This window comes from Podarcis pityusensis, assembly GCF_964106645.2.
Source record: "Podarcis pityusensis genome assembly, chromosome: 6".
Classification (NCBI taxonomy): Eukaryota; Metazoa; Chordata; class Lepidosauria; order Squamata; family Lacertidae; genus Podarcis; species Podarcis pityusensis.
In genome coordinates, this window is record NC_138030.1 from 63,263,436 (window position 1) to 63,278,899 (window position 15,464).

General features: G+C 42.8%; 1 long non-coding RNA gene across 1 annotated transcript in view; it reads left to right on the top strand.

Annotated features, from left to right (window-relative positions):
* LOC308478851 overlaps positions 1 to 15,464 on the top strand; it is a 33,220-nt gene that overhangs the window by 12,741 nt on the left and 5,015 nt on the right. The gene's annotated exons all lie outside the window — the stretch shown is intronic.

The window sequence follows — 15,464 nt, forward strand, 5'->3', positions numbered from 1 at the left end:
AAACACGCATCCTAAACACAGACACAAACATGCACTGCATGCATGTCTTGACTTGAGAAACACTACACACAAACACACACACACACACACACACACACACTACCTAGGAGCCATACAATAGCAAAGTGCATTAATTAAGAGTGTGGATTCTGACAACACATCTGGGTAAGAGTAAGCTCTACCTTACTCAGCAAAAATGCATGCACATTTTACATCGGGCAGTAGGTTGGAGGAGGAGAATTTTAGTGATATTCTTTCAATTATCAATAAAGTTTGCTTGATATGTACTGACATGGCACTCAGCAGAAGGCAGTGCAACAGGTGTGGAAGGCATCACGCCTAGGGGCAGAATGTGACTCTCCTTCAGGCCTCTCTATCTGGTCATTTGGAGCTTCCCAAGCCACACCCAGTCCTTCTGCTGGCCACACATCTCATTGGCTGTGCTTCACGCCTACATTGAGTGCTCATGCCTGGCTGGAATGTGTCCTTGAACTCTGCCCATGGCTTGTCTAGATGGAAGACAGAGAGGGATGTGTCTGAGTGCATGTAGAGCCCAGCCTGCTGTCGCGGGAGACAATAGAGGCATGTGCCTTAGCGGGTGAGGTCAAGCTGTTGGAAGGTCACAGCACCTGCTAATTGTCATGTAACCTCTGAGTAAACAAATCTGAATGAATGCTCAATAAAAACCGGATATAGTCTGAGTGCCATGTAAGCTTTGTGCGAGCAAATCAGGATGAATGCTAAATAAACAAGTTGTCTGGGGGAGCCCAAAGAATGTTGCGTATAGTGTTCAGAGCATGCTTGCTATTTGTAATCCTTGAGTGTAGGAGTTCATACGAATCTGTGTATCCAACATTTATTCAGTAGGAAATAGTAGAATGTCACATGGCTGGTAAATTATGAGAAACGATACACTAACCGGGAGCATCAAAGGCTGAAACTAGCTGCGACAGCTGTGAAAGTTTAACTCACACTGTTGCTTTTAGTTCAAATCCGTGAGAATATCTACAGTAGACCTCCTTTCCCCCCAGGAATACACAAGGAATGTTACAGCCAGGGATGTATAGTTCATGTGGATGTGAGTAATCCACCAATCAGCACTGTCCTCATAGTGCAATGCTATATAAGCAGAAGTCAGGGAGTATTTGTGTCCAGTACCCAGAACATTCCTGCAAAATTCCAAATGTGCCCTGGGCAACCGATGGCCTCTTACAGCCTGACTTGCAAGCTGGTTAAGCTTGAGTCTTTGACTCCAATCAGGAACCATTCAGTTGCCTTCCACACTCTCTTTTAGCAATGAAACAACATTGTTTTCGAGTATAGCTGGAGACCTCCTGAGTCAAGTGGCCCTGAAACCAATCCATAATAATTTCAGTTACATTTCATGATGGATTACTATGAAGGATGAAGGAAGGTCTCACTCACTCATTAATTTTCAACTTGTTTTGGTCTGCTGGGAAACAGATGTGTCAATGGTAAAGGACACACTTGAATCATTTTCTATTTCAGTGGCAATGTTATAGGAAAAGAACAACAGCTTCTGAAATTATAATATGTGTCATGTCAGATATTATCCAAATTTTGCTACTTGGACTCCTGCAGCTTCAGTCCAGTGCCTGCAGTATTTGGAGATGGCTCGTTTTTAATCTTTCAGTAAAATTAACTGTGTGCCATGGCTGAATAAGTTAGATTCCCAGCTGTGACACTTCTACTCTCCAAATTCATTTAGGATGTCTGCAGTTATGTTCTGGTTGCAATACATGAAGCAAATAACTTCACCGTTTTAGTTGCAAACTGGTGGTTTGGTTTTTTTTAATTGCATACTCCTTAGAGAACAGTACTGGATACAATTTTGTGGTGTTTTATATAGTGCATGCTATATTTTCTTATATCCTGATTTTCAGGTTGGTTAAGCTGGATTGGAGGCCATTTAATACAGCTTTATTATCATGCGCCTAGATAAATGTGTTGTGGTGTTGATTATGATAAACATATATTAAAGTCAGAGTACATTAAGTTTGTATTAATCCAGGACACAGTATGAAGGACCAAGTGGGAAGGAACAGAAAATACAGAGACTGCTGCCCATTCCCCCATCATAGAGATACTTCTGAATTGCCACAGATTCATATAGAATTTCTCTGGCATATTATTGTACCAACACATGACAAGTGAAGATAAAAATAAGTCATAAGAATATAAGGAGGGCCCTTCTGGAACAGATAAAAAATCCATCAAGTTGAGCCTTCTGTCTACAACACTGATGAATCAGATGCTTCTGAGATTGTATGATGAATAGGGACGTACATTCAGGAGAAATGCATCCCTTTTAAAATGTAGTCACTGTTGCCCACCTTGAAATCTCGCTGGCTTTGAAGTTGGAGGTACCTTAGATTCTTCATGAGTAGGGAAGTAACCTCAAACCCCTTACAAAAGTATAACACAGAGTGAAACTGGTTATAAATATCAATAGGACAAATCTGAAGCAATGCACCAAGTCAGTCAACTTCAGGCGTCTGATTTGCAGTATTATTGTGTAAAGGCTTCAGATAACGAAATAGGGAAATTAATGAGTTTCCCTGGAAATAAAAGATCCAAGGCTTGTATAACTTTAAGTCAGCTTTCAGCACTAATTTAATGGACAGCATTCGTCTCACATGCAGTATGATGTGGAGCCACAGGAAGGAATCTCAAAACGGTTGAAGACAAAGCATGTCCCAAACTTGCCAATCTTACGTTGATTCCTAGAAAGGGTGGGCAGTGGATGTGCAAAGGACTCAGCATTCAATCAGAGAGGATCTTGGAAAATTGCTCAATCTAGTTCATAAGCAGTAAGCACTACTTAGCACTGTTCAGGAATGGAGTGAGCCAACAATGTCCTCTTGTAGGACCCTTTCATGATTGGGTGGACTGGAGATGTTACCTGTCTGGATGTAAATATGTGGTACCCTGAGCAAGGTGGCACTATTAAATCTAACTTTCTCTACTTTTTATGTGCTAGACCTTACCAAAATATAAACAGAATTGTGATCCAATAGATCAGCAGCTATGCATGTCCATTAGAACAAATTTGCTGGTTGCTCAACGAGGCTTACCTATCCATAGCGCATAATAGGGACCCCATGTGCTCATAGTCTTTGGTCACACAGCCATCTATTTTTCCTCCCATTGGACACAGGAGGTCTATAGATTTTGGATAACCATACAAATCAGAAGTCATACTCTCTGTCACCAGAGCTCATACATAAATACAAGCACAAACACATATATTATAGAGGGGCATGATCTTTTCTTCCCACCTCATAGCCAGGATTTGTGATTTATAATTGTAGGGAGAAAACTGAAGTGGAGACTGCGATGTGTGGGATTTTAATTATACAGAACCCAGAAGTTTATAAGAGATATGCATGGCATATATAGAACGTTGAGAACACTTAACTTTGTAGTGGAGAAATCTAGCTCAAGTGGTGACATTTTAGGCTTTTGTGTTATTATCAACAAAGAAATAGGTGACCTTCACTGCTTCTTTTGTTCTCTCCATATTACTTTGCACATGCTGCTATTTTAATAGGTCTCTTTACATCATCCTCAGCACCATGAGTCAGAGAGCCCTCTCACTCCCACACGATGCATTGCACGGAGTATTGTTGAACTTCTCGAAAGCTAGTGATATTTACAAAATGGACCATTCCTCACCAATTCCCTAGATATCTTCTGGGAAATCAAATCTCTTCCTAATAACAGCCTGCTTATTATTATTTTCTTTGGTGTATTGTGTTACACACACTGCTGAAATGATAAATGTGCTTGGCATATAGGGAAGACTGACTTCTACTTTGGCTGTTCACAGACTCTATCCATTCAAAATACCCAAAATTAAAGTTGATATTTTATATTGGTTGAAAATAGATGTTTCCCGCCTTCCATTAAATATTCCCATAATGTTAATGGAGGCTGCTGTAAAATAAAAAACAAAACAAAGCAACACAAACCCCTATGCCATTCTTCTCGATACTTCTTTGACTCATTTAAGTTTTCTTTTCTCAGTCATTTATTTTTCTACAGGCTCCTCTGGCATACTGTGCTTTCTTTTATTGGCTTGTGACCTGTTCTTATCTGAATAATGTGGGCCAACACTTTAGGGTTCATATGAGTTTGTCTATGGAAGATGCTACCTTAGGGTGAGGATTGGGACCCCTTGTATCTTCACAGTTATGGTAACTAATTCTGTAATGTCACTTGGTTGTCATAAGTAAGCTGAATCTCTAGAAATGCAAGGAGTGGGACAACCACTGGTGATTTATGAATGCTTCTCTAATTGCAAGACAGAAACTTGAAATTCAAAAGTTTTCTTTAAATCCTATCTTATTGGAGCAGGCCTAGCATCAGCACAGGCACTCTGGGGCAGCTACTAAGGGTCCAATGCCTGAATAGGGCCTTTGCCTTGTGGCTGCCATTTTGTTTTCTCCACAGTGCCCCTGATGTTGCATTGGCCCAGTGTGTATTGTAAGGAAAACGAAGTGATTCCTCTAGATTACTTCTGAGGAACATTCCTGCTCCTTATAGTATGAAATCACCCCTCACATATCTGCCACACAAGAATATAAATCCTTCACTGGGAATCTTAAGGTGTGCAGCCATATGGAAGGAAGCCCACATATAACACTTTGCTGGACTGAAATGAAACTGTTTCAGCTACGGCTGGAGGAAGAAGTGACTGAGCAGGGCTTTAGGACCTAGTCGTCGTCTTCTTCTTCTTCTTCTTCTTCTTCTTCTTCTTCTTCTTCTTCTTCTTCTTCTGATACTTCCCATTACAGCTAGGTTCCATATCAGCTATGGAGGATGTCTGGTCCATCTTGTTTTTGGACTGCTGTTCTGATCTTCCCTGAGCACTGGCCATGCTGCCTAGGGCTTATGAAATTTGAGAATACATTAATATCTGGAGGGCCACAGGTTCTCCACCCCTCTTCTATATAATCTCAAGCTTTAAGTCAGTTCTTCCACTTATACAGTGTTAAGTAGGCATACCTGCAATTCTAAACCTAGCTGCTCAGGGCGCCTTCAGAAGGCAGCTTCTAGCTTTGGTTTGGGTGCTTGCATGACGCCAACTTAGCAGGCATTTTCAAACTGGGCATCTTGTTTACTCGACACTTTATGACTTTTTCAGCTACGTAGACTGCCCAGCCCCATGCTGGCAGTGGCCCGTGGTATGGAAAAGCCGAGGCAGATGGGAGAGCAACAGGGAATAGAGGCCTGGGACAAGTAAACAGCAGGAGCTGGATGTGTACTTTCAAAATAGCTGTCTGGCTGTACTCTGAGTCTCTATAGAGAGATAGTTGGGGGGGGATACTTTAATAGAAGCAAATAACGCAGCAGGCATGAAGATAAATGGTGTGAATTAGCATACTCTGCTCAGAGAAGTCCACCACATTAACATATCCCTGTTTCACTTGCAAATGAAAAATGACATGAAATTACATTCATTTTCTCCCTGCACTTTGTGCTAAGAAGATACTGCTTGCTGGGATGGAATGGGCAGAATCAGTAGTGGGATTTCAAAGTTAGCCCCAATTCTCTTCAAAGCTATGGAGAACTTCAAGCTTCTGAATGCTTAGGCACCACGTTGTAGTGAAAATAAATACCATCCCACTGACTCTTTCAACAGTTGTCTCCCCTATTGTTCATTACCATAAGCTGATATTGGGGCAGAAACAATTGCTATCGTTTTAAATCCCCCTTTCTACGTTGTGCTTGCATATAAACTGAAATAAAAGAAAATAATGTTTGTTACACTAGGGAACTTTTTTTTTTATTCTCCCCCCAACATTTATGTTTGAAACCTATTATCATTTGTGTTGTATGAGGTGAGTGGGAAGCAGATAATTAAAAAGAAGTTGACCTCCGTTAGAAAAACATCTTAATAGCTGTCTCTCATGATTAATTCATTGAAACTGGACTCAGGATGAGTAATAGACAATGTCACTTCTTTATCTCTTTCCTCTCACAAGCTGCTGTCTTCTAAGTGAAGGCAGAAAGAAGTCTCTCTCTCTCTCTCTCTCTCTCTCTCTCTCTCTCTCTCTCTTTTTATTCTGACAGATGTGGATTCATGTTTTTTTTGTGGGGGGTGTGCGGAATGGATAAAAAGCCACCTGTTTGCTTAAGCAAACGGTTGTTTTCCTATAGTACATTTAAATTCAGAAAAATGTAGGCAGGAAAAAAGGTAAGTTACTAAGTTATTATGGAATCTGTGAGAAGGGCAGGGCTTTTTTTTCAGCCGGAACTCACTGGAACTCAGTTCCGGCACCTCTCAGGTGGGCGCCATTGTTGTTATAAGAAAACAAGGGAGGAGTTCATTGTTAGTTCCAGCACCTCTTTTTCTAGAAAAATAGCACTGGAGAAGGGCACCATGAGAGGAAAACTAACTTTGGTTCCTTCTAGCACAAGCCCTTAAATTATCAGTTTCTGACTTCTCTTGCTGACAGCAATACATTGCTAGTGCTTAAAGAGCCAGGAAGAACCTTGGCATAGTGAGAGCTGATGTATCTCTGGCCATCATTCTTTAGGGAGTACAGTGTCGTTAAGACAAGGCCATGTGTATTTTACCTTGGCTATGTTCAGAGAATACATAATTCTGTATTTGAATAACACAATATTCAGGACACCAAAAAGATTGCCATGTTAATGGTCAAATGCATGCTTACCAGTTAACATTTTATTTATACATCATGAGTGGTTATTGTGTAACTAAGCCTTGGCTATTCCTCAGAAATGTAACCGGCACTGCAAATATAATATATGGTACTGTAATTGGCATAAAAAGGGCATGCACTTTGAGTTTTAGCATGGTTCCATTAGATGTGGACACTTCCTTAACTGCTAAGCCATCTCATCCACATTTGCAAGTGGCTAGAAGGGTGTTTAAATATTACACCAGCTTTCACATCTAAGTACCTGCTTCTTTAAAGACTTTTCATTTATAACCAGCCCATTTACATGACCAGTCCCAATAAAAGTAGTGAGGAATGTACTCACATGAGTAAAGATTACTCATCTGAATAAGAACATATTGCTAAAGAACTAAATTTATAATTCTGGGGTAGCCAATGTAGTGCCCTCCAAATGTTGTTGACTACAACTCCCATCAGCGCCAGCAAGCATGGCTGATGGTCAAGGATGATGGGAGTTGTAGTCCAGAACTATCTGGTGGGTCCTACATTGGCCACCCTTGGCAAAGTTAATCCTCACCGTATCTGCTTCTGGGGCTCCTGCAAGGAGATAGAGGCTGCCATCAAACACACACTTACAGTACTTGGAAGTAACTCCCATGGAGCTCAGTTGGACCTACTGCAGAGCAGAGATGCAGAGGATCAAGCTGTAATGTGAATTTATCTAATCCCCCTTTAAAGCTGTCTACACTGGACAACCATTGCCACTTCTTGTGGAAGAAAAATGTGTTGATCAGCTAGGCACTATGTGCAAAGAAATGCTGCCTCTTGTTGGTCCTGAATTTTCTACCCTTCAGCTTCCTTGGATGATGTTCTAGTATGACGAAAGATGAGTAAAACTCATCTCTGTTTGTTTTCACACTATGCATCATTCTATTAATACCTCTATCGTGCCTCACCCTTTTTCTGAACTAAATAGCCCCAAATGTCATAACCTTTACTCAGAGTTGTTCTTGCACCCTGATCATTTTGATTGTCTTCTTCCGCACCTCTGCAATATTCTTTTTATGAGGAGGAACTGAATTCCAATCCAGTTTAACATGGGTCAGGGCTTTCCCCGCTCTGCCAGACATGCTTTTATGTATTTGTATCTAGATGTAGGTTGCCACCTTATATGGCATCCAATCATTAATCTACCTAGCTTAGCCCTAGACTTTCCTAACCTGGTGCTCTCCAGATGTTTTGGCCTACAATTTCCAACACCCTTAATTATTGACCGTGTTGGCTTGTGCACATGACAGCTGGAGACCAACATTTGGAGGTCCCTCGGTTGTGGACCAGCAGCTGATCTCCAGGGTTTCCTACCGAAGTCATTTCCAGCTCTATTTGAAGTTTCCAGGGCTTGAATCTTGGACCTCTGCATGCAAAACATGTTCTCTGCCACTGAGCTCTTCCCATGTGTGAACTGCATTATTAGCCAAGCATACTTCTGCAAATAATTTAATGAGCTTGAAGACATCCATCCCTTCCTACTGTGAACTAGTGAGGTTAGCAACCTTTCAGGTTAGAGTCTTTACTCGCCGGTGCTGGGTTAGTGATCCCTCGAGGAAAGAATCAGCTCAGTGAGATAATATGAGCAGGCCAAGGAGGCCTCTGCCTCCTAGCAGAATTGCCGGATCACAGTAATTACTGTGGCAGAATTTACCCTTCTATGCAAACTTTAAAGGCCCTGGAGCCAATCCAGAGCACTATAAAATAATAATGGTGCAGTTTTCTCCCTCCAAAGGGTCAGCCTCCATGGATGCTTTGTAATGCAGCATCACTTTTAACTCAACCACCTAGGCCTTAGGCTACCTAGTAAAATCAAATGCAAACAACCTTTTATTGCTGTTTCCAAATTACTGTAGACGTTTAACTTGATGCTGCTGAGTGAATTCCAGTCACAGTAAGTAGTTTTAGCATTCCGTATAACAACCGGTGGGCTTCTTAGCATTCTACTAAGGAAAGGAAACAAGTGCAGTATTCCACCTTGGGAAAATGGTCTAACCGGGATTGCAAGCTGTGGGCTACTGTTCTGATAATACTCCACAGGATCTATATGCGGGGCCCCATATTCGCATGCAGAATTGCTCCTGGGGATAAGGACAGCAGCATTTTTAGTTTGCCATGTCCGAGACAATTTGTGACCTACAGTGGAACGGAGCTGTGCCTGGTAGGGTGAGGGAAGGGGAGAGAAACTGGGCAAGATTGCAAACTGCAACTGTCTGCTGGACTTGGAGAGTCTTGTCCCTCTTGCCAGTGGTGGATATTGGGCTTTACAGTTTCAGCGGTGCCCTGTGCAATGCCAAAATCTAGTGCCCCCTGCCTCTTGCCTTCCATTGTTTGCCATTGCTGCAGCGCCCCCTGTGGTGCCCTTTTGGCTCAGCGCCCAGTGCAGGTGAACCGGTTGCACTCCCATAAATCCGCCTCTGCTCTGGCTGGCTTTATGCAGTAAGATAGACTTAGAAGGGGAGTGGGGGCAGACCTAGAGGAAGACTACTTCCCTCTTCATCTTTTTTATGCAGCTCATTGTTGTCAGAACACAATGGGCAGGTGTAGTAGCAGCAAACGTGGTGTAGTAGTAGTGAGGGTGTCAGACTAGGACCTGGGAGACCAGGGTTCAAATCCCCACTCAGCCATGTCCCAGGAAGTGGTGGGCTCACCTTCTCTGGAAGCATTTTAGCAGATGCTGGATAGCCTTCTCTCACGTATGTTGCTGCCTCCTGAATTGCAGAACCTGCATTCAGCAGATCACAGTAGATCAGGGGTAGGCGACATGGGGCCCTTCAGATATTGTTAAACTACATCTCCCATGAGGCTCACCAATGGTGACAGCCAAAGGTGAGGTGTGATGGGAGTTGTAGTCCAGCAACATCTGAGGGGGCACTACATTGGCTACCGTAGACTAGGTGCTCTCCAAGGTCTCTTCCAGCTCTCTGATTTAATGAAACTTGACTATACGATAGCTAGGCTGTGAGGATAAAAGAGTGCAAACCATCCAGCCATTTTTGGGAGTATATGAGTGGAACTATGTACTATGTTCCAGGTGAAGAAACGGCATACATTTACATAATGGCATTTCAGTTGTTTGACTCTATTTTCCACCCCATTGCATCATGGACTTTTGTTTGTTGCTTTTATCCACTGTAGCTCAAATTCTTTACAAAGCTGTCCCCCGTGGTGTCCAGCCATGTGCACTAAGCCCCGGCTTAGCCTTCCGTCTTGTGAACACATTCTTGCATTATTTATACACTCTGCAATGCAAATGGGAGAGCTGCCCAAGCACGTGAAAACCCATCCGCTCCAAATCTGCCTTTCGTCACCTTTCTTTGCTCATTCCTATTGGGAGGCAGTAAACCTGGCTGCTTAAATAACTGCAGAGAGTTGCTCTTCTCTTCTCTTTTCCGCGTTATGTATTTCCTCATTGGACAGATGCTGATGGCAGGAACACAGTTCTGCCAGTACAGTATGATGGGTCACAAGGCAGTAGTTGGCCGTTGATTTATGGAGTCCTTTCTCAGATGGCAGAAAGAATAAGTACGGTGGGTAAAGTCACAAAGCTTCTAAGTCTTTGCTGCTGGTAGCATTTGTTGCAAGAAGTGTGTGTGTGTGTGTGTGTGTGTGTGTGTGTGTAGACATGTGTACCTGGCAACTGGGGGAATTACATGTCTCAGAAAAAATATCTGCATGAGGTCATTTCCCTTCAGAATGACAATTATCTAGGACAGGGATAGAGGATCTGTAGCTCACCTGATGTTGCTGGACTAAAACACCAAGGGTCACTAACCATTGGATTTGCAGGCTGGGGCTGATGGGAGTTGGAGTCCAACAACGTCTGGATGGCCACCCCTTGCTTGGGATGTTTGAAAAGAGCTTTTCATAAGCTTTTAGGAGGAGAAGTGTCCACTCATTTATGTGGGGCACGTGGACCATGGCTTAGGAAAGGAAACAGAACCAGGACATGGTCAAGAAGTAGTAGCTGATAAGCTCCTCTTGCTAGGTGGTCTGGGAATAGATTGTACCTGGAAGGGAGCCAGCATGGTATAGTGGCTAGAGTGTTGGACTAGGACATTAGAGACCAGGGTTCGAATCCCACTCAGCCATGAAGCTCATTGGGGAACCTTGGACCAGTCACCAACTTGCAGCCCAACCTACTTCCCGCCCAGAAACCTATGTCCCCACTGTGAAAGGACATGTGGATCCAGAATTGGCCTCCACAGTCACCAACGGACACACCATTCAAACCGTGCTCATGGAAGACAATCTGACTCGGCTATCGCCAAAGAAGAAGAAGAATAATGTGGAGAGGGAGAGAACCTTGTATTTCACTTTGAGTTCTTGGAGGAAAAGTGGGATTCCTTGTGGGAAGTGATTGATAAAGGACATTATTAATAATAATTTCATATCAATGTCATAATAAAATAAAATATGGCAATGTTGCCTTTGGTCGCCACTGGGGAAAGGAGCCCAATCCGTTATTCTGGAGGCTAATGTAGGCAGCAGGTTTCTTGAACACAATAAGAGGGTAATGTATAAATGAGCCTCAAATAGCTAAACAGAATAATTTGCATTTTAACATTGAGTCTCGGGGGAGGAAAGGCCTTGGCCAAGGCTCGGATGAAATCCCCTCCCCTCATGAAACTGTCGTCCCATTGCAAAAACAGGGTCCCATTTTCTGCTGCTTTCCTGAGTGAAATAACTTTTTGGAAGGGGGTTGCTGCTTATATTGAGCCTTGCCAGGAAGTATGGCCCACAGGAAACTGTGGAGACAGCTGTGAACTGCCCCTTGGTTCCCATACTTCCCATAATGCCTTGGGAGTGTCGCAGTAATGTGGCATCACTCCCAAGGCATTCCTGCAAGCGTGGCAGGTGAGAATTGGTCCAGAGAAAGACTTACATTGCTGTGAGAGGTGTGTTGTTGTTGTTTTTTAAAGCTTAAACAGCAAGAAAAAATGTTAAACCTTTGGCCCTGACCATTGCCATATTCCAAGGCTATTCAGAATTAAGCTGGTTCAGTTCAGCATTTCAGAGTTCTGAATTCAAATAAATTTGACCTTCAACCAAACTGGGCATTTAATTACTTAATTAATTATCCTGCCCTTCCTCCCAAAGGAGCCCAGGACTACAAGCACACTCATAATAAAACTATTTTTAAAAGAAGTGCCCCCCCCACAAAAAAAGCATTCTAAAAACAGTATTACTTAAAAACATTCTCTCATCTAGTGATCTCTAGGTTACCAGGAACAGTGTATTTCAGCTATGAAATGCCTGGGTGAACAGGAATATTTTCAAATTCCTCCAGAAAATCACTAATGAGAAAAACAGATGCATGTTAGCAGGGAGAGCATGTACACTTTCCTAAGAAATATAAAAGCAGAGTCATACGTAAAAGTATTGTCAGCAGACTTTATTCTTGAGTATTATGAGAATATCACATACCTTCAGAATGCAGTGTGAGCAAAAAGTTACATGGCTGCATTCCTGTTAGGTCCATTTGTTCATCGGAGTAAGGCCCCCACCCTTCTTTCACACCAACGAAAAATACATTATATTCCCTCCCCACCCCATAGAGATCTCCAGTCTAGCTGCTAATGCTTAGCATTTCCAATGCTAATCCTCCAATGCTTAGAGAGCTCCAGTTTGCCTAATAAATAGTATGTGACTAAGGGCACTTGTTGATTGAGCATTCTTCTTGATATGTTTGCACAAAGTTTGCAGGGAGGCTAGATGATGTTGGCTGTTCGTTGAGCATTTGTCCTGATTTGTTTGCGGATAGGTTCTATGGCATAGCTTCAAGCGGTTGTAATTTCACATTTCCCAATCACTTCCCTAACTGCAAACCGTCCAATTTGGAGGTAGTGGGGATGGCTCTGTTGCACAAGAATGCCAAATCAGCTTTATTTGTGCAACCTAAATTTGCTGGTGTGTGATTGAATCTCACCTGAAGTCCCACCAGTCTGGAAGTGCCCCGTGACTTTGTAAGAATAATAATCCTCCTTGTCTAAGGTTACCAGACGTCCCCGTTTCCCGGGGACAGTCACCGGATTTACAAATCAGTCCCCTGACAAAATCCTATCATTCCTACTGAAGTTGAAAAGTGTCCCTGGATTCATTGAAAAAAATCTGGTAACTGTATCCTTGTCAGAAATGTCTGGAAGTGCTAAGTATGGATCATATCTCAGTAACAAACAAATTCATAGAGGACAGGCCTTTCTGGTCAAATGATGTTAGGTGATCTGGACAAACAACAGGGAAGGCTCTACTTCTGAGTTTTGCAAAGGCTCTTGGCTGGCAAGGAAAGAGAATACTAAACTAACTGCACCTTTGGCCCGATCCATTAGGGTCCTGCTTAGGTTATTTATACAGGATTGGGGAACCTGTGGTCCTCCAGATGTTGTTTGACTCCATCTCCCATCATCCCTGATCACTGGACATTCTGGCTGAGGGTGATGAGAGTTGGAGTCTGACCACACCTCAAAGGCTTTAGGGCTCCCCATCCATGTTACAATGAAACATTATGAAAAATGTTTTGGAGTAAACTCTGGAGTAAATCTGAGTACCTGCAGTTCAGCTGACAGTGTTAAACTGCAACCTGCCGTATGCCCCATGCTACTGATTACACCCCAAAGGGCAGAAATGTGAATGGTAAGTTAGTTTTTCAAAAGACTCGACTTTCACAACCATCTCAGGATAATATTAATCTGTACAGAGAAAAGGGATGAAAATGAAACCCGCCTGGAGGGAACAACACATCTTCAGCCATTATTGCCAAATCAATTCCTACTGTTGCTTAATCATGAGTAATCAGAAACCAAATACTTCAGCAATCTCTTCACAAGCGTGGAAAAATCTGAGAGCTTGAAATGAAAAAAAGCTGATGACAAACACTCACTGAAGGAAGCTGCTGTTAATAAATGGGAAGAGGCGGGAGGACGTCAACAACGGGGAGAAGGAATGTGATTCAATAGCACACCCAAGGGGCAGAACCAAATTGACTCACAAAGTATTATGAAGATCCAGCAAGGGGCAAAAATTTTCATCAGAAGCAATTGTAGACGGTGCTGCCTGAATGGGAGAATTAGACTTGGAGATATACAGAGTAGAAGAATCAAAGCTGCATCTTTGATTCCTTGCACATCTTTCTGCAGAAAAGGCAAGACAGCTAAGCTCCACCGCATGCAGTTGGATGAGTATGCAGATGAGAACTATTTCACACCAATTAGTCATATCTCCCAGCCCACAATAAGGTCTGAGGCAGGAGGGAGGAGGAAGCGTTCAGACAGTCTATGGAGGGGTGACACTTGCTGCTGTGATGTGAACACAGCAGAGACGGTGACAGCAATGGCTTGTGCTAATCTGCACCCTGATAGGCCTGCACAGCTATCAACCACAGCAAACTTCAAGCATACAGTACAACTAACCAAGATGGACCAAGGTGAAAGGTTACAGTTATTGTTACTTTTTTTGGTATTGGATCAGATTGTTATTACATGTGTGATTTTTACTGTCTTATTTTGTTGTTTGTAAAGCTTGTAAACTGCCTTGTGTATAGTAATACAGAAAGGCGGTATACAAATGAAAAGTAAAATGAAAAAATGAAAGGAATGAAAAATTTGAGTCTGTGGCTCTATGCATAGGCTTCGTTGAGATTTCACTGGCTGTTACATGAGACCCTGGTGTCTTGGATGATTAGATTAGAAGAAAACATGAGGCTATCAGAATAATGAAATGTTAAGGAATGCAGAGAAGACAATAGTCACTGCCCCTAAAAAATAAAAAGTGGAATCACTTTTATTGAAGTGTTTTGGAAAACAAGCACTGGGATGTGTCAGGCTGTACATCAGGACTCTGCACAGTTCCTCCCAATCTGGACCTCTGATCTGGGGCCCTGGATCAGTTTGGGGGACTCCCGACTGGAATCCAGCCCCAAAATCAAGGAAGGCACTTGTAAAGAAGCACCCTGCACGTGGCAGGATTGAATTCTCTGCACACCAGCTGGTGAGGAGAGGATGTTTCAGTTCTGCTGAGATGTGCTTCCACAGCAGATTCCCTGCAGGGTATGGGGCTGGGGCTGCCTTTCTCCTCCCCTTCCCACCCCATGTGTGACAGCTCTAGATTGTGCTGAGCAGCCAGACCTAGGGCAAAACAAGGATCTTTCCAACTGATTTGGGCAAAGCATAGAGGTCCTGAAATCAGCCCTGTTCAGTTTTGGATTTGGGCTTTGGCAATACCTTAGGTGAATAATTTCTGAAGAAGCAAGAATTCTTGTTACACTTCCTCCCCAGTTAGATTAATCCAAAGCCAGCATCTTACATAGGTTCACCTATGTAAGTAATGGGATTGATATAAAAGATGGGAAAGTCCATCCTGCTGATGAATAGAAGAGGTTTAAAAGCATCCTTTCTCATGCTCTCTCTGCTTGCTGTTCCTCCAGCTCTGCTTCACATGCTTCCACGCAGCTGAAGGCCACAGGATGCTGGCCCACAGCCCTGGATGGGTAACTTTGAACTTTATTCCAAAATGCTAATAAGCTGGGGAACTTAGAAATTCTGTTTCACCAACTCGATCGGCTGGAGGAAGTTAGAAGGAGGCCAAATCATCAATTAGCATAGGAAGTAACAAACGCTGAGTGCTTTGTCAAGGCAACTGCGATGCTATTCTTATGCCAGCTTCAAACTATATTTTCTATTGATGTATTACATTGCTTTGCATTTTTCATATTCACAGCCAAGTGGCTATTTAAAGCTCTGTGCCAGACCA